This window comes from Mobula birostris, chromosome 8, assembly GCF_030028105.1.
Source record: "Mobula birostris isolate sMobBir1 chromosome 8, sMobBir1.hap1, whole genome shotgun sequence".
In the NCBI taxonomy this organism is placed as follows: Eukaryota; Metazoa; Chordata; class Chondrichthyes; order Myliobatiformes; family Myliobatidae; genus Mobula; species Mobula birostris.
In genome coordinates this window covers 1,096,822-1,110,832 of record NC_092377.1, presented here as the reverse complement: position 1 = coordinate 1,110,832, position 14,011 = coordinate 1,096,822, and positions in this window count along the sequence as shown.

Below are 14,011 nucleotides of genomic sequence, written 5' to 3'. Positions count from 1 at the left end.
GATGTCCATTGTACTGGTGGGCAGCAAGCTCTGTGTGATTTATGTGGGATCACTGCTTCGCTTTACATTTTCAATGAGACTTCTTCCCTGAGAAGGAGCGTCAGAGAAGTATAGCACAGAAACGGGCCCGTCTAATCCGTGTCAAAACCATTTCAGCTGCCGAATTCCATTGACCTACACTGGGATCATCACCCTCCATTCCATCTAAAACATTAATACTGAGCTTGCATTCATCTCCTGCACTAGCAGCTCATTGCACACTCTCACGACTCATGACTGAGGAAGGTTCCCCTCATGTTCCCCTTAAACTTCTCACCTTTCACCATTAACTCATGACCTCTGGTTGTATAGCCACCCAACCTCAGAGGAAAAAGCCTGCTTGCATTTACCCTATCTATACCCCTCATAATTTTTGTATGCCTCTATCAAATCTCCTCTCAATCTTCTACATTCCAAGGAATAAAGTCCTATCCTATTCAATCTTTCCTTATTATTCAGGTTTTCCAGAGCTAGCAACATGCTTGTAAATTTTCTCTGTACTCTTTCAACCTTATTTACATCTTTCCTGTAGGTAGATAACCAAAACTGCACACAATACTCCAAATTAGGCCTCACCAATGTCTTAAACAACTTCAACATAGCATCCCATCTCTTGTACTCAATTCCCTGTGATGCCATTTTCAACAAATTATGGACCTGTACTCCCAGATAAGTTTGTTCTACCACACTGCTCAGTGCCCTACCGTTCACTGTGTAAGACCCATGCTGGCTGGTCCTGAAGTACAACACCTCACCCTGTTAGAATCCTTTTTGATCCCCCTTCATCTTGTCTGCTTGAGCAACTTCCTGCTTTCTTTTAACCCTCCTGATTTATTTCTTAAACCATAAGCATCTAATTTGTTCCTACCTGCTATGAACCTCCTTTTTTCTCTTAATCAGTGTCTCAATATTTCTCGGAAAAACAAAGTTCCCTATGCGTTATCTTTACCTTTTATTCTGTACTTCCAAAATTTCACTTTTGAAGGCCTCCCAGTTACCAAGCACACCATTGCCAAAAAACAGCCTTTCCCCATCCATACTTGTTAGATCACTTTTGATACCATGAAAATTGGCTTTTCTCCAATTTAGAATCTCAACCTGTGGGCCAGACCTATCTTCTTGCATATTAACTTTGAAACTAATGGCATTGTGCATTGTGATCACTAAACGCAAGGTGTACCCCCACACAAATTTCTGTCACCTGCCCCCTCTCATTCCCTAATAGCAAATCCAGTACTACACAGTCTCTCGTTCAGACTTCTATGTACTGATTAAGGAAACTCCATAAGACATGGGAGCAGAATTAGGCTATTTAGTCTGTCAAGTCTGCCCTGCCATTGGCTGATCGTTTTCCCCTCCTCAACCCCACTCTCCTGCTTTCTCCCGGTAACCTTTGATGCTGTGTCTAATCAAGAACTTGCAGTGAGTACAGACCCAGAGCTATCTTAAGCTCCTTGTATGATAACCCTTTCATTCCTGGAATCATCCTTGTGAACCTCCTCTGAACCCTCTCCAATGCCAGCACATCTTTTCTAAGATGAGGGGCCCAAAACTGTTCACAATACTCAAGGTGAGGCCTCACCAGTGCCTCATAAAGCCTCAACATCACATCCCTGCTCTTGTATTCTAGACCTCTTGAAATGAATGTTAACATTGCATTTGCCTTCCTCACTACCGACTCAATCTGCAAGTAACCTTTAGGGTGTTCCACACAAGGACTCCCATGTCTCTTGGCATCTCAGGTTTTTGGATTCTCTCCCCATTGAGAAAACAGTCTGCACATTTATGCAGAACATGCATATTCCAACATTGTATTTCTTTTGCCACTCTCTTGCCCAGTCTCTTAATCTGTCCATGTCCATCTTCATCCTACCTGTTTCCTTAATGCTACCAGCCCCTCCACCAATCTTTGTATCATCTACAAGCTTAGTAACATCACCATCTATTCCATCCGCATTGAAAAGAAGCAACAAGTAAGAAGTGGTCCCAACACCGACCCCTGTGGAACACCATTAGTCACTGGTAGCCAACCAGAAAAGGATCCTTTTATTCCCACTTGCTGCCAATAGACAGTAGGTGCAGGAGTAGGCCATTCAGCCCTTCGAGCCAGCACCACCATTAACTGTGATCATGGCTGATCATCCACAATCAGTATCCAGTTCCTGCCTTATCCCCATAAACTTTGATTCCGCTATCTTTAAGAGCTCTATCCATCTCTTTCTTGAAAGCATCCAGAGACTTGGCCTCCACAGCCTTCTGGGGCAGAGCATTCCATATATCCACCACTCTCTGGGTGAAAAAGTTTTTCCTCAACTCTGTTCTAAGTGGTCTACCCCTTTTTCTTAAACTGTGGCCTCTGGTTCTGGACTCACCCATCAGCGGGAACATGCTTCCAGCCTTCAGCGTGTCCAATCCCTTAATAATCTTTTATGTTTCAATCAGATCCCCTCTCATCCTTCTAAATTCCAGTGTATACAACCCCAGTCACTCCAATCTTTCAACATATGACAGTCCCGCCATCCCGGGAATTAACCTTGTGAACCTACGCTGCACTCCCTCAATAGCAAGAATGTTCTTCCTCAAATTTGGAGACCAAAACTACACACAGTACTCCAGGTGTGGTCTCACCAGGGCCCTGTACAGCTGCAGAAGGACCTCTTTGCTCTTGTACTCAATTCCCCTTGTTATGAAGGCCAGCATGCCATTAGCTTTCTTCACTGCCTGCTGTACTTGCATGCTTGCTTTCAGTGACTGATGTACAAGAACACCTAGATCTCGTTGTGCTTCCCCTTTTCCTAACTTGGCTCCATTTAGATAATAATCTGCCTTCTTGTTCTTACCACCAAAGTGGATAAGCTCACATTTATCCACATTAAACTGCATCTGCCATGCATCTGCCCACTCAACTGCATCTGCCCAATCTCCCAGCCTGTCCAAGTCACCCTGCATTCTCATAACATCCTCCTCACATTTCACACCGCCACCCAGCTTTGTGTCATTGGCAAATTTGCTAATGTTACTTTTAATTCCCTCATCTAAATCATTAATATATATTGTAAACAGCTGCGGTCCCAGCACTGAACCCTGCGGTACCCCAATGGTCACTGCCTGCCATTCCGAAAGGGACCTGTTAATCACTACTCTTTGTTTCCTGTCAGCTAGCCAATTTTCAATCCATGTCAGTACTCTGTCCCCAATACCATGTGCCCTAATTTTGCCCACTAATCTCCTATGTGGGACTTTATCAAAAGGCTTTCTGAAAGTCCAGGTACACTACATCCACTGGCTCTCCCTTGTCCATTTTCATAGTTACATCCTCAAAAAATTCCAGAAGATTAGTCAAGCACGATTTCCCCTTCGTAAATCCATGCTGACTCAGACCGATCCTGTTACTGCTATCCAGATGTGTTGTAATTTCATCTTTTATAATTGACTCCAGCATCTTTCCCACCACTGACATCAGGCTAACCGGTCTATAATTCCCTGTTTTCTCTCACCCTCCTTTCTTGAAGAGAGGGACAACATTAGCCACCCTCCAATCCACAGGAACTGATCTTGAATCTATAGAACATTGGAAAATGATTACCAATCATAGGCTGCCTCCTACCAATCAGCCAATTCTCTAACCATGTTAGTAATTTTCCTGTAATACCATGGGCTCTTAACTTGGAAGCAGCCTCATGTGTGGCACCTTGTCAAAGGCCTTCTGAAAGTCCAAATATACAACATCCTCTGCATCCCCTTTATCTATCCTACGTGTAATCTCCTCAAAGAATTCCAACAGGTTCATCAGGCAGGATTTTCCCTGAAGGAAACCATGCTGACTTTTTGTCCTATCTTTCCTGTGTCACCAAGAACTCCATCACCTCAGCCTTAACAATTGACCCTAACATCTTACCAACCACTGAGGTCAGGCTAATTGGTCTATAATTTCCTTTCTGCTGCCTTCCTCCTTTCTTAAAGAGTACAGTGACATTTGCAATTTTCCAGTTCTCCAGAACCATGCTAGAGTCCAATGATTCTTGGAAGATCATTACTAATGCCTCCACAATCTCTAGCACTAACACTTTCAGAACCCTGGGCTGCAGTTTATCTGTTCCAGGTGGCTTATGTACCCTAAGGTCTTTCAGCATTTTGGGCACTTTCTCCCTTGTAATAGTGCTCACTTCTCTTCCCTCACACCTTTCAATATCAGGCACACTGCTAGTGTCTTCCACAGTGAGGACTGATGCAAAATACTCACTTAGTTCATCTGCCGTCTCCTTGTCCCCCGTTATTATTTCTCTGGCCTCATTTTCTAGCGGTCCTACGTCCACTCTCAACTCTTATTTTTTACATACTTGAAAAAGCTTTCACTGTCCACTTTGATATTATTTGTTAGCTTGCTTTCACATTTCATCTTTTCCATCCTAATGATTCTTTTAGTTGCTGTCTGTAGGTTTTTTAAAGTTTCTCATTCTTCTGTCTTCCTGCAGATTTTTGCATTATTGTATGCTCTCTTTTGCTGTTACATTAGTTTTGACTTCCCTTGTCAGCCACTGTTGTACTATTTTGCCATGAGTATTTCTTTGTCTTTGGAATACACATGTCCTGCAACTTACTCATTTTTCCCAGAAACACATGCCATTGCTGCTGTGCTGTCATCCCTGCCAGTAGCTCTTTCCAATTTACTTTAGCCGACTCCTCTCTCATACCACTGAAATTTCTTTAACTTCGTTGAAATACCTCTGTGTCAGTCTTTACTTTCTCCCCATCAAATTTCAAGTTGAACTCAATCATTTTGTCATTACTGCCTCATAAGGGTTCTTTTACCTTCAGCTCCCAAATCATCTCTGGTTCATTACATAACACTCAATCCAGTATAGATAATCCCCTCGTAGGCTCAATGACAAACTGTTCTAAAAAGCTATCTTCAACCCTACCCTAACCCTAAAATCTCCCATGACTATCATAGCATTGCTCTTAGCATGCCTTCTCTATTTCTCATTGTAACCTGTGGTCCACATTCCAGCTACTGTTGGGAGGCCTGTATAAAACTGCCATCGGTGTCCTTTTACCCTTGCAGTTTAACTCAACCCACAAGTATTCAACATCTGGAGGCGATGGAGAGGAGCTATAGGCAGGTAGTCGCACCGGGGCCTGGGGAGACATAACTGGATGACAGTCAGGAGAGGGAAAGGCAAGAGTCAGATACTAGAGAGTACCGCTGTGGCTGACCCCTTAACAATAAGTACTCCTGTTTGAGTACTGTTGGGGGAGATGGCCTACCTGGGGGAAGTAACAGTGGTCACGCCTCTGGCACGGAGTCTGGCCCTGTGGCTCAGAAGGGTAGGGGAAGGAAGAGGATGGCAGCAGTGATAGGGAACTCTATAGTTAGGGGGTCAGACAGGTGATTCTGTGGTCGCAAGAAAGAAACGTGGATTGTAGTTTGCCTCCCAGGTGCCAGGGTCCAGGATGTTTCTGATCGCATCCACAATATCCCGAAGTGGGAAGGAGAACAGCCAGCGGTTGTGGTACATATTGGTATCAATGATATAGGCAGGAAAAGGGAGGAGGTCCTGAAAGCAGACTACAGGGAGTTAGGAGGGAAGTTGAGAAGCAGGACCTCAAAGGTAATCATCTCAGGATTATTGCCTGTGCCACATGACAGTGAGTATAGGAATAGAGTGAGGTGGAGGATAAATGTGTGGCTGAGGGATTGGAACAGGGGGCAGGGATTCAGATTTCTGGATTTTTGGGGCAGGTGTGACCTGTACAAAAAGGATGGGTTGCACTTGAATCTGAGAGGGACCAGTATCCTGGTGGAGAGGTTTGCTAAGGCTATTGGGGAGATTTTAAACTAGAATTGCTGGGGTGTGGGAGCCAAACTGAAGAGACTGGGGAAGATGAGGTTGGCTCACAGACAGAAAGCTTGGAGACAGTGTGAGAGGGAGGATAGGCAAGTGATATAGAAGAGATGCGCTCAGATCGATGACTTGAGATGTGTCTACTTTAATGCAAGGAGTATCATGAACAAAACGGATGAACTCAGAGCATAGATCAATACTTGGAGCTATGATGTTGTGGCCATTAGAGACTTGGATGGCTCAGGGTCAGGAATGGTTACTTTGAATGCCAGGCTTTAAATGTTTCAAAAAGGACAGGGAGGGAGGCAAAAGAGGTGGGGGCGTGGCACTGTTGATGAGGGATAATGTCACGGCTGCAGAAAAGGAGGAAGTCATGGAGGGGCTGCCTACGGAATCTCTGGATGGAAGTTAGGAACAGGAAGGGGTCAATAACTCTACTGCACGTTATTTTTATAGACCACCTAATAGTAACAGGGACATCGAAGAGCAGATAGGGAGACAGATTCTGGAAAGGTGTAATAATAACAGGGTTGTCGTGGTGGAGATTTTAATTTCCCAAATATAAGTTGGCATGTCCCTAGAGCAAGGGGTTTTGATGGGGTGGAGTTTGTTAGGTGTGTTCAGGAAGGTTTCCTGATGCGATATGTAGATAACCCTACAAGAGGAGACGCTGTACTTCATCTGGTATTGGGAGTACAGGCCGAATCTAGAGTATTGTGTTCAGTTTTGGTCACCAAATTACAGGAAGGATATAAATAAGGTTGCAAGAGTGCAGAGAAGGTTTACAAGGATGTTGCCGGGACTAGAGAAACTCAGTTACAGAGAAAGGTTGAATAGGTTAGGACTTTATTCCCTGGAGCGTAGAAGAATGAGGGGAGATTTAATAGAGGTATATAAAATTATGATGGGTATAGATAGAGTGAATGCAAGCAGGCTTTTTCCACTGAGGCAAGGGGAGAAAAAAACCAGAGGACATGGGTTTAGGGTGAGGGGGGAGAAGTTTAAAAGGAACATTAGGGGGAGCTTCTTCACACACAGTGGTGGGAGTATGGAATGAGCTGCCAGACAAGGTGGTAAATGTGGGTTCTTTTTTAACATTTAAGAATAAATTGGACAGATACATGGATGGGAGGTGTATGGAGGGATATGGTCCGTGTGCAGGTCAGTGGGACTAGGCAGAAAATGGTTCGGCACAGCCAAGAAGGGCCAAAAGGCCTGTTTCTGTGCTGTAGTTTCTATGGTTTCTATGGGAAATGAACCTGGTCAGGTGTCAGGTCTCTGTGAGAGAGAATTTTGGAGATAGTGATCACGTTTCTACCTCCTTCACCGTCGCATTGGAGAGGGATTGGAATAACCAAGTTAGGAAAATGTTAACAACAGGAAACCTGCAGATGCTGGAAATTCAAGCAACAGACATCAAAGTTGCTGGTGAACGCAGCAGGCCAGGCAGCATCTACAGGAGGAGGTACAGTCGACGTTTCAGGCCGAGACCCTTCGTCAGGACTAACTGAAGGAAGAGTTAGTAAGAGATTTGAAAGTGGGAGGGGGAGATCCAAAATGATAGGAGAAGACAGGAGGGGGAGGAATGGAGCCAAGAACTAGACAGGTGATTGGCAAAGGGGATATGAGAGGAAAATGTTTAATTGAAGTAAGGGCAAATATGAGGCTACCAGGCAGGAACTTGGAAGCATAAATTGGGAAGAGACGTTCTCAGGGAAATGTATGGAAGAAATATGCCAAATGTTCAGGGGATATTTGCGTAGAGTTCTGCATAGGTACATTCCAATGAGACAGGGAAAGGATGGTAGGGTACAGGAACCATGGTGTACAAAGGCAGTTGTAGATCTAGTCAAGAAGAAGAGCTTACAAAAGGTTCAAAAAACTAGTTAATGACAGATCTTGAAGATTATAAGGCTAGCAGGAAGGAGCTTAAAGAAACTAGGAGAGCCAGAAGGGGCCATGAGAAGGCCTTGGCAGACAGGGTTAAGAAAAACCCCAAGGCATTCTACAGATATGTAAAGAGAGAATAGGACCAATCAAGTGTGACAGTGGAAAAGTGAGTATGGAACCGGAGGAGATAGCAGAGATACTTAATGAGTACTTTGCTTCAATATTCACTGCAGAAAAGGACCTTGGTGATTGTAGGGATGACTTACAGTGGACTGAAAAGCTTGAGTGTGTAGATATTAATAAAGAAGATGTGCTGAAGCTTTTGGAAGGCATCAAGTTAGAGATGTACCCCAGGCTACTGTGGAAGGTAAGGAAGGAGATTGCTGAGCCTCTGGCGATGATCTTTGCATCATCAATGGGGACGGGGGAGGTTCCGGAGGATTGGAGGGTTGTGGATGTTGTTCCCTTATTCAAGAAAGGGAGTAGAGATAGCCCAGGAAATTATAGACCAGTGAGTCTTTCTTCAGTGGTTGGTAAGTTGATGGAGAAGACCTTGAGAGGCAGGATTTATGAACATTTAGAGACACATAATATGATTAGGAATAGTCCGCATAGCTTTGTCAAAGGCAGGTTGTGCCTTACGAGCCCGATTGAATTTTTTGAGAATGTGACTAAACACGGATACGATAGGGTCTTTTAAGAGACTCCTGGACAGGTATATGGAGCTCAGAAAATAGGTTCTATGGATAACCCTAGGTAACTTCTAAGGTAAGGACATGTTTGGCACAGCTTTGTGGGCTGAAGGGCCTGTATTGTGCTGTAGGTTTTCTGTGTTTCTATCTTCCAATCCTATCTCACATCCGAGAATCAGAATCAGGTTTATTATCACCGGCATGTGACGTGAAATTTGTTAACTTCGCAACAGCAGTTCAATGCCCTACATAATATAGAGAAAAAAAAAGAAATAGGTGGTTATACTCCTTATTATACTCCGTGCATTGTATTTGTGACCCTTTTTGATTCTGCATTCCCAATGCACTAATTCTCATCCTGCTGTTTGCAATTATGTCCTTTCATCTGCCTGCCCTTCCTGACAATTATCTTTGCTTTTTCACTATCCATCCTATCTTGAGTCCCTTCCCTCTGGTTCGGTTCTCTCCCACCCCCATCCCCACACCCCGCCACATTTCCTGAACATATTTGACAAAGTCAAATCTAATCCTTTTACAGTATGGGAGTCCCAGTCAAAAGGTGGACTACTATAACGACCTTGCATTTCTTGCAACAGTTTATGATCTTTCTACAAATTCATTCCTCTAAATCCCTCTGACTGCTGGATGGTCTGTAATATAGCCCCATTAATATGGTCTTGTTAAGAAATTTCTCAGTTCCTCTCATAACGCCTCACTAGACAAGTTCTCTGGTCTGTCCTGTCTACCCACAGCTGTGACATTTTCCCTGACTAGTAATGCCACCCCTCCTCCTCTAATCCATTCTGCTCTGTCACATCTAAAACAACAGAACCGTGGAATATTGAGCTACCCGTTCTGCCCCAGGGCTGGCTGCAATAATTCCAGGTGTTGATCCATGCCCTGAGCTCATTTACCTTTCCTTGGACACTTCTTGCATTGAAATACACGCAGTTTAGGATACTGGTCGGTCCCTGCTCAACCCTTTGATTCCTAACTTTGTCTGAGGTCTAAAGATTTGTCTCTCCAACCTCCCTACCACTCTGGTTCCCATCCCCCTGAAAATCTAGTTTAAACCCACCATGCAGCATTAGCAAACCCTCCCGCTAGGATATTAGTTCCCTTCCAGTTCGAGTCTGGAACTAGAAGTGTCTTGTTGAGGGGTAGGATTTTCACACAGGGTGGTGGTTGTCTGGAAAGATCTGCCAGAGGAAGATTGCAAGATGTTTTAGACATGGGAAAGGAAAGGAGTTTGAGGGATATGGACTTAATGAGGGTAGACAGTACTTTTGAAGTTGAGATGGAATGAAAGGGCTCCTTTCTTGCCTCAAATCTCTGCCACCTTGTGTTTGATAGCCCTACAGTGGGGGAAAATATTCTGACAATTTACTCTCTATGCCTTTGTTGAGGGAACCTTTCCTTCTTGCTTTGGGGAAATCAAGCCGTCAGTCCAATCTCTCCCTCATAAAGCCCTCTGTACCAGATAACATAGTGGTAAGCCTCCTCTCCATTCTCTTCTGTACAATTGCACCCAGAGCTCCGTGCCCCAAGACGAGTGTTCTGTGAAATTACAACAGAACTTTGTGGATTCTGCCCTGTCCCTTATGACTCAACTTCAGTTGTTCTGCAATTTCCTTCATCATAATGAATGTTTCTGTCTCAGATGATAAGGAACATTCAGTTGTCTTCCCCACTCAGTTAACGCAGCTATGTTTCTATGGAGAACACATTGGAGGAGATAGGAATTTGGATATTCATATAAAGGCCCGAGTGATAGTTTGATCAAACTGAAAAAGGCTTCAGCTCAAGGTGCCACATTGAGGTTTGTCCCATTTCCCAGTGTTTGACCAATCACCTTCCAAATCATATACCCAAGTAACTAACTTTTAAAAATATGTAACACAAAATACTGGAGGAACTCAGCAGGCCAGGCAGTGTCTATAGAAAATGTTCCTGGCCGAGACCCTGTTGCTGCATTCCTCCAGCATTTCATGTGTGTGTTTCTTGGATTTCCAGCATCAGCAGATTTTCTCTTGTTTTAAAATAAGTTTTTTTTGTTTTGGAATTGCAGTCTAAAGTAACATTTATCATCAGAGTACATACATGTCACTACATACAACCCTGAGATTCTTTTTACTCAGCAAATCCATAGACTAGTAACTGTGAACAGGATCAATGAAAGAGCACGAGTGTAGAAGACCTCATTAGTAAAGAGCAGAGGCGAGCAGAGCAGCCATTGTGTGGGTAGTTCAATGTTAAATTGGGAAGGCTTTGGCAAGGTATGTATCTGATAAGTTACTTAATTTGTCATCTGTTAGTGCAAAGTTCGAGCAGTAAAAAATGGCTCTGGGGCTGTGAAGTGTTTGTTGTGTGAGATAGTCATATAGAGGCCCATTGGCCCATCTTGTCCTTGCTGAAGCATTTAAACTGCCTAATCTTATCCACCTGCACTAGGACCATAGTCCTCCATACCCCTACCATGTACTTATTCAAACTTCATTTAAACAATGAAATCAAGTTCACATGCACCACTTGTGCTGGCAGCTCGCTCCACACTCTCACCACCCTCTGTGAATAAGTTTCCCCTCATGTTCCCTTAAACTTTTCACCTTTCCACTCTGGTTGAATGCAGTGTGTGGCCGGTATTTCATTGATTCTGTTATAGTTACTATTCCAGATTTGTTGAATATGCCCATAAGAAAATGAACCTCAGGGTTGTATGTACAGTACTTTTATAATAGAATTTACTTTGAACGTATTACCTCCAGATGTAGTTCCACCCAACCTCTGGAAAAGGCCTGCTTATATTTACCCTATATACACGCCGCAATTCTGTATACCTCTAACAAATTTAGAAACATAGAAAATAGGTGCAGGAGTAGGCCATTTGGCCCTTCGAGCCTACACTACCATTCAGTATGATCATGGCTGATCATCTAACTCAGAACCCTGTACCAGCCTTCTCTCCATACCCCCTGATCCTGTTAGTCACAAGGGCCATATCTAACTCCCTCTTAAATATAGCCATTGAACTGGCCTCAACTGTTTCCTGTGGCAGAGAATTCCACAGATTCACCACTCTCTGCGTGAAGTTTTTCCTAATCTCAGTCCTAAAAGGCTTCCCCTTTATCCTCAAACTGTGACCCCTCGTTCTGGACTTCCCCAACATCGGAAACAATCTTCCTGCATCTAGCCTGTCCAATCCCTTTAGGATTTTATATGTTTCAATAAGATCCCCCCTCAATCTTCTAAATTCCAATGAGTATAAGCCTAGTTCATCCAGTATTTCATCATATGAAAGTCCTGCCATCCCAGGAATCAATCTGGTGAACCTTCTTTGTACTCCCTCTATGGCAAGGATGTCTTTCCTCAGATTAGGGGACCAAAACTGCACACAATACTCCAGGTATGGTCTCACCAAGGCCTTGTACGACTGCAGTAGTACCTCCCTGCTCCTGTACTCGAATCCTCTTGCTATGAATGCCAGCAAGATTTGCCTTTTTCACTGCCTGCTGTAACTGCATGCCCACTTTCAATGACTGCTGTATAATGACACCCAGCTCTTGTTGCACCTCCCCTTTTCCTAATTGGCCACCATTCAGATAATAATCTGTTTTCCTGTTTTTGCCACCAAAGTGGGTAACTTCACATTTATCCACATTAAATTGCATCTGCCATGAATTTGCCCACTCATCTAACCTATCCAAGTCACCCTGCATCCTCTTAGCATCCTCCTCACAGCTAACACTGCCGCCCAGCTTCGTGTCATCCGCAAACTTGGAGATGCTGCATTTAATTCCCTTGTCTAAGTCATTAATATATATTGTAAACAACTGGGGTCCCAGCACTGAGCCTTGCGGTACCCCACTAGTCACTGCCTGCCATTCTGAAAAGGTCCAGTTTATTCCCACTCTTTGCTTCCTATCTGCCAACCAATTCTCTATCCACATCAATACCTTACCCCCAATACCGTGTGCTTTAAGTTTGCACACTAATCTCCTGTGTGGGATCTTGTCAAAACCCTTTTGAAAATCCAAATATACCACATCCACTGGTTCTCCCCGACCCACTCTACTAGTTACATCCTCAAAAAATTCTATGAGATTCGTCAGACATGATTTTCCTTTCACAAATCCATGCTGACTTTGTCTGATGAGTCCACTGCTTTCCAAATGTGCTGTTATCACATCTTTGATAACTGACTCTAGCATTTTCCCCACCACCGATGTTAGGCTAACTGGTCTATAATTCCCCAGTTTCGCTCTCCCTCCTTTTTTAAAAAGCGGGGTTACATTAGCCACCCTCCAATCCTCGAACTAGACCAGAATCTAAGGAGTTTTGAAAAATTATCACTAATGCATCCACTATTTCTTGAGCTACTTCCTTAAGTACTCTGGGATGCAGACCATCTGGCCCTGGGGATTTATCGGTCCTTAATCTCTTCAATTTACCTAACACCACTTCCCTACTAACATGTATTTCTCTCAGTTCCTCCATCTCACTAGACCCTCTGTCCCCTACTATTTCCAGAAGATTATTTATGTCCTCCTTAGTGAAGACAGAACCAAGGTAGTTATTCAATTGGTCTGCCAAATTTCCCCTCAATCTCCTATGTTTTAAGGAATGAAGTCCTAATCTATTCAATCTTCCTTATAACCCAGGTCCTCCAGACCTGGCAACATCCTTGTAAATTTTCTCTGCACTCTTTGAACCTTGTTTACATCTTTCCTGTAGGTAGGTGACCAAAACTGCACACAATACTCCAAGTTAGGCCTCACTAACATCTTATACAACTTCAACATAACATCCCATCTCCCATACTCAATACCTTGATTTAAGAAGGCCAATGTGCCAAAAGCTTTATGACCCTATCTACCTGTGCCACCACTTTTGATAAATCATGGACCTGTAGTCCTAGATCCCTTTGTTCTACCATATTCTTCAGTGCCCTACCATTCACTGTGTGAGACCTACCCTGGATGGTCTGACTGAAGTTCAAAACCTTGCACTGGTCTGCACTAAGTTCTATCTGCCATTTTTCCAGCTGGTTGAGATCCTTCTGCAAGCTCTGATAGCCTTCCTCGCTGTCCACAACATCTCCAAACTTGGTGTCATCCACAATTTCGCTGATCCAGTGAACAACATTATAATCCATATTGTCGATATAGATGACAAACAATGACAACTGATCCAGAGCCAATCCCTGCACCATACCACTAGTCAGAGGCCTCAAGTCAGACAGGCAACCATCTACTACCACTCTCTGGCTTGCTGTCTAATCCAATTTATTACCTCATCTTGTAAGTTACGTGACTGAATTCAAGAGATAAAAGAAATAAATTCAAGAAATAGAAAGTATAAATTCCAGCTTAATAATGAGTATTCCAGGAATGAAAGGGTTAACATGAGGACTGTTTGATGGCTTTGAGCCTGGAGTTAGAAGAACGGAGGCTGGGGCAAGGAACACTTGCCGAGGAGCCGTTAGATTCACTGGGGTTTTGGTTCCTGGTTCTCTTCCACAACCTACGTGTTTCAATTCCTCCTCAG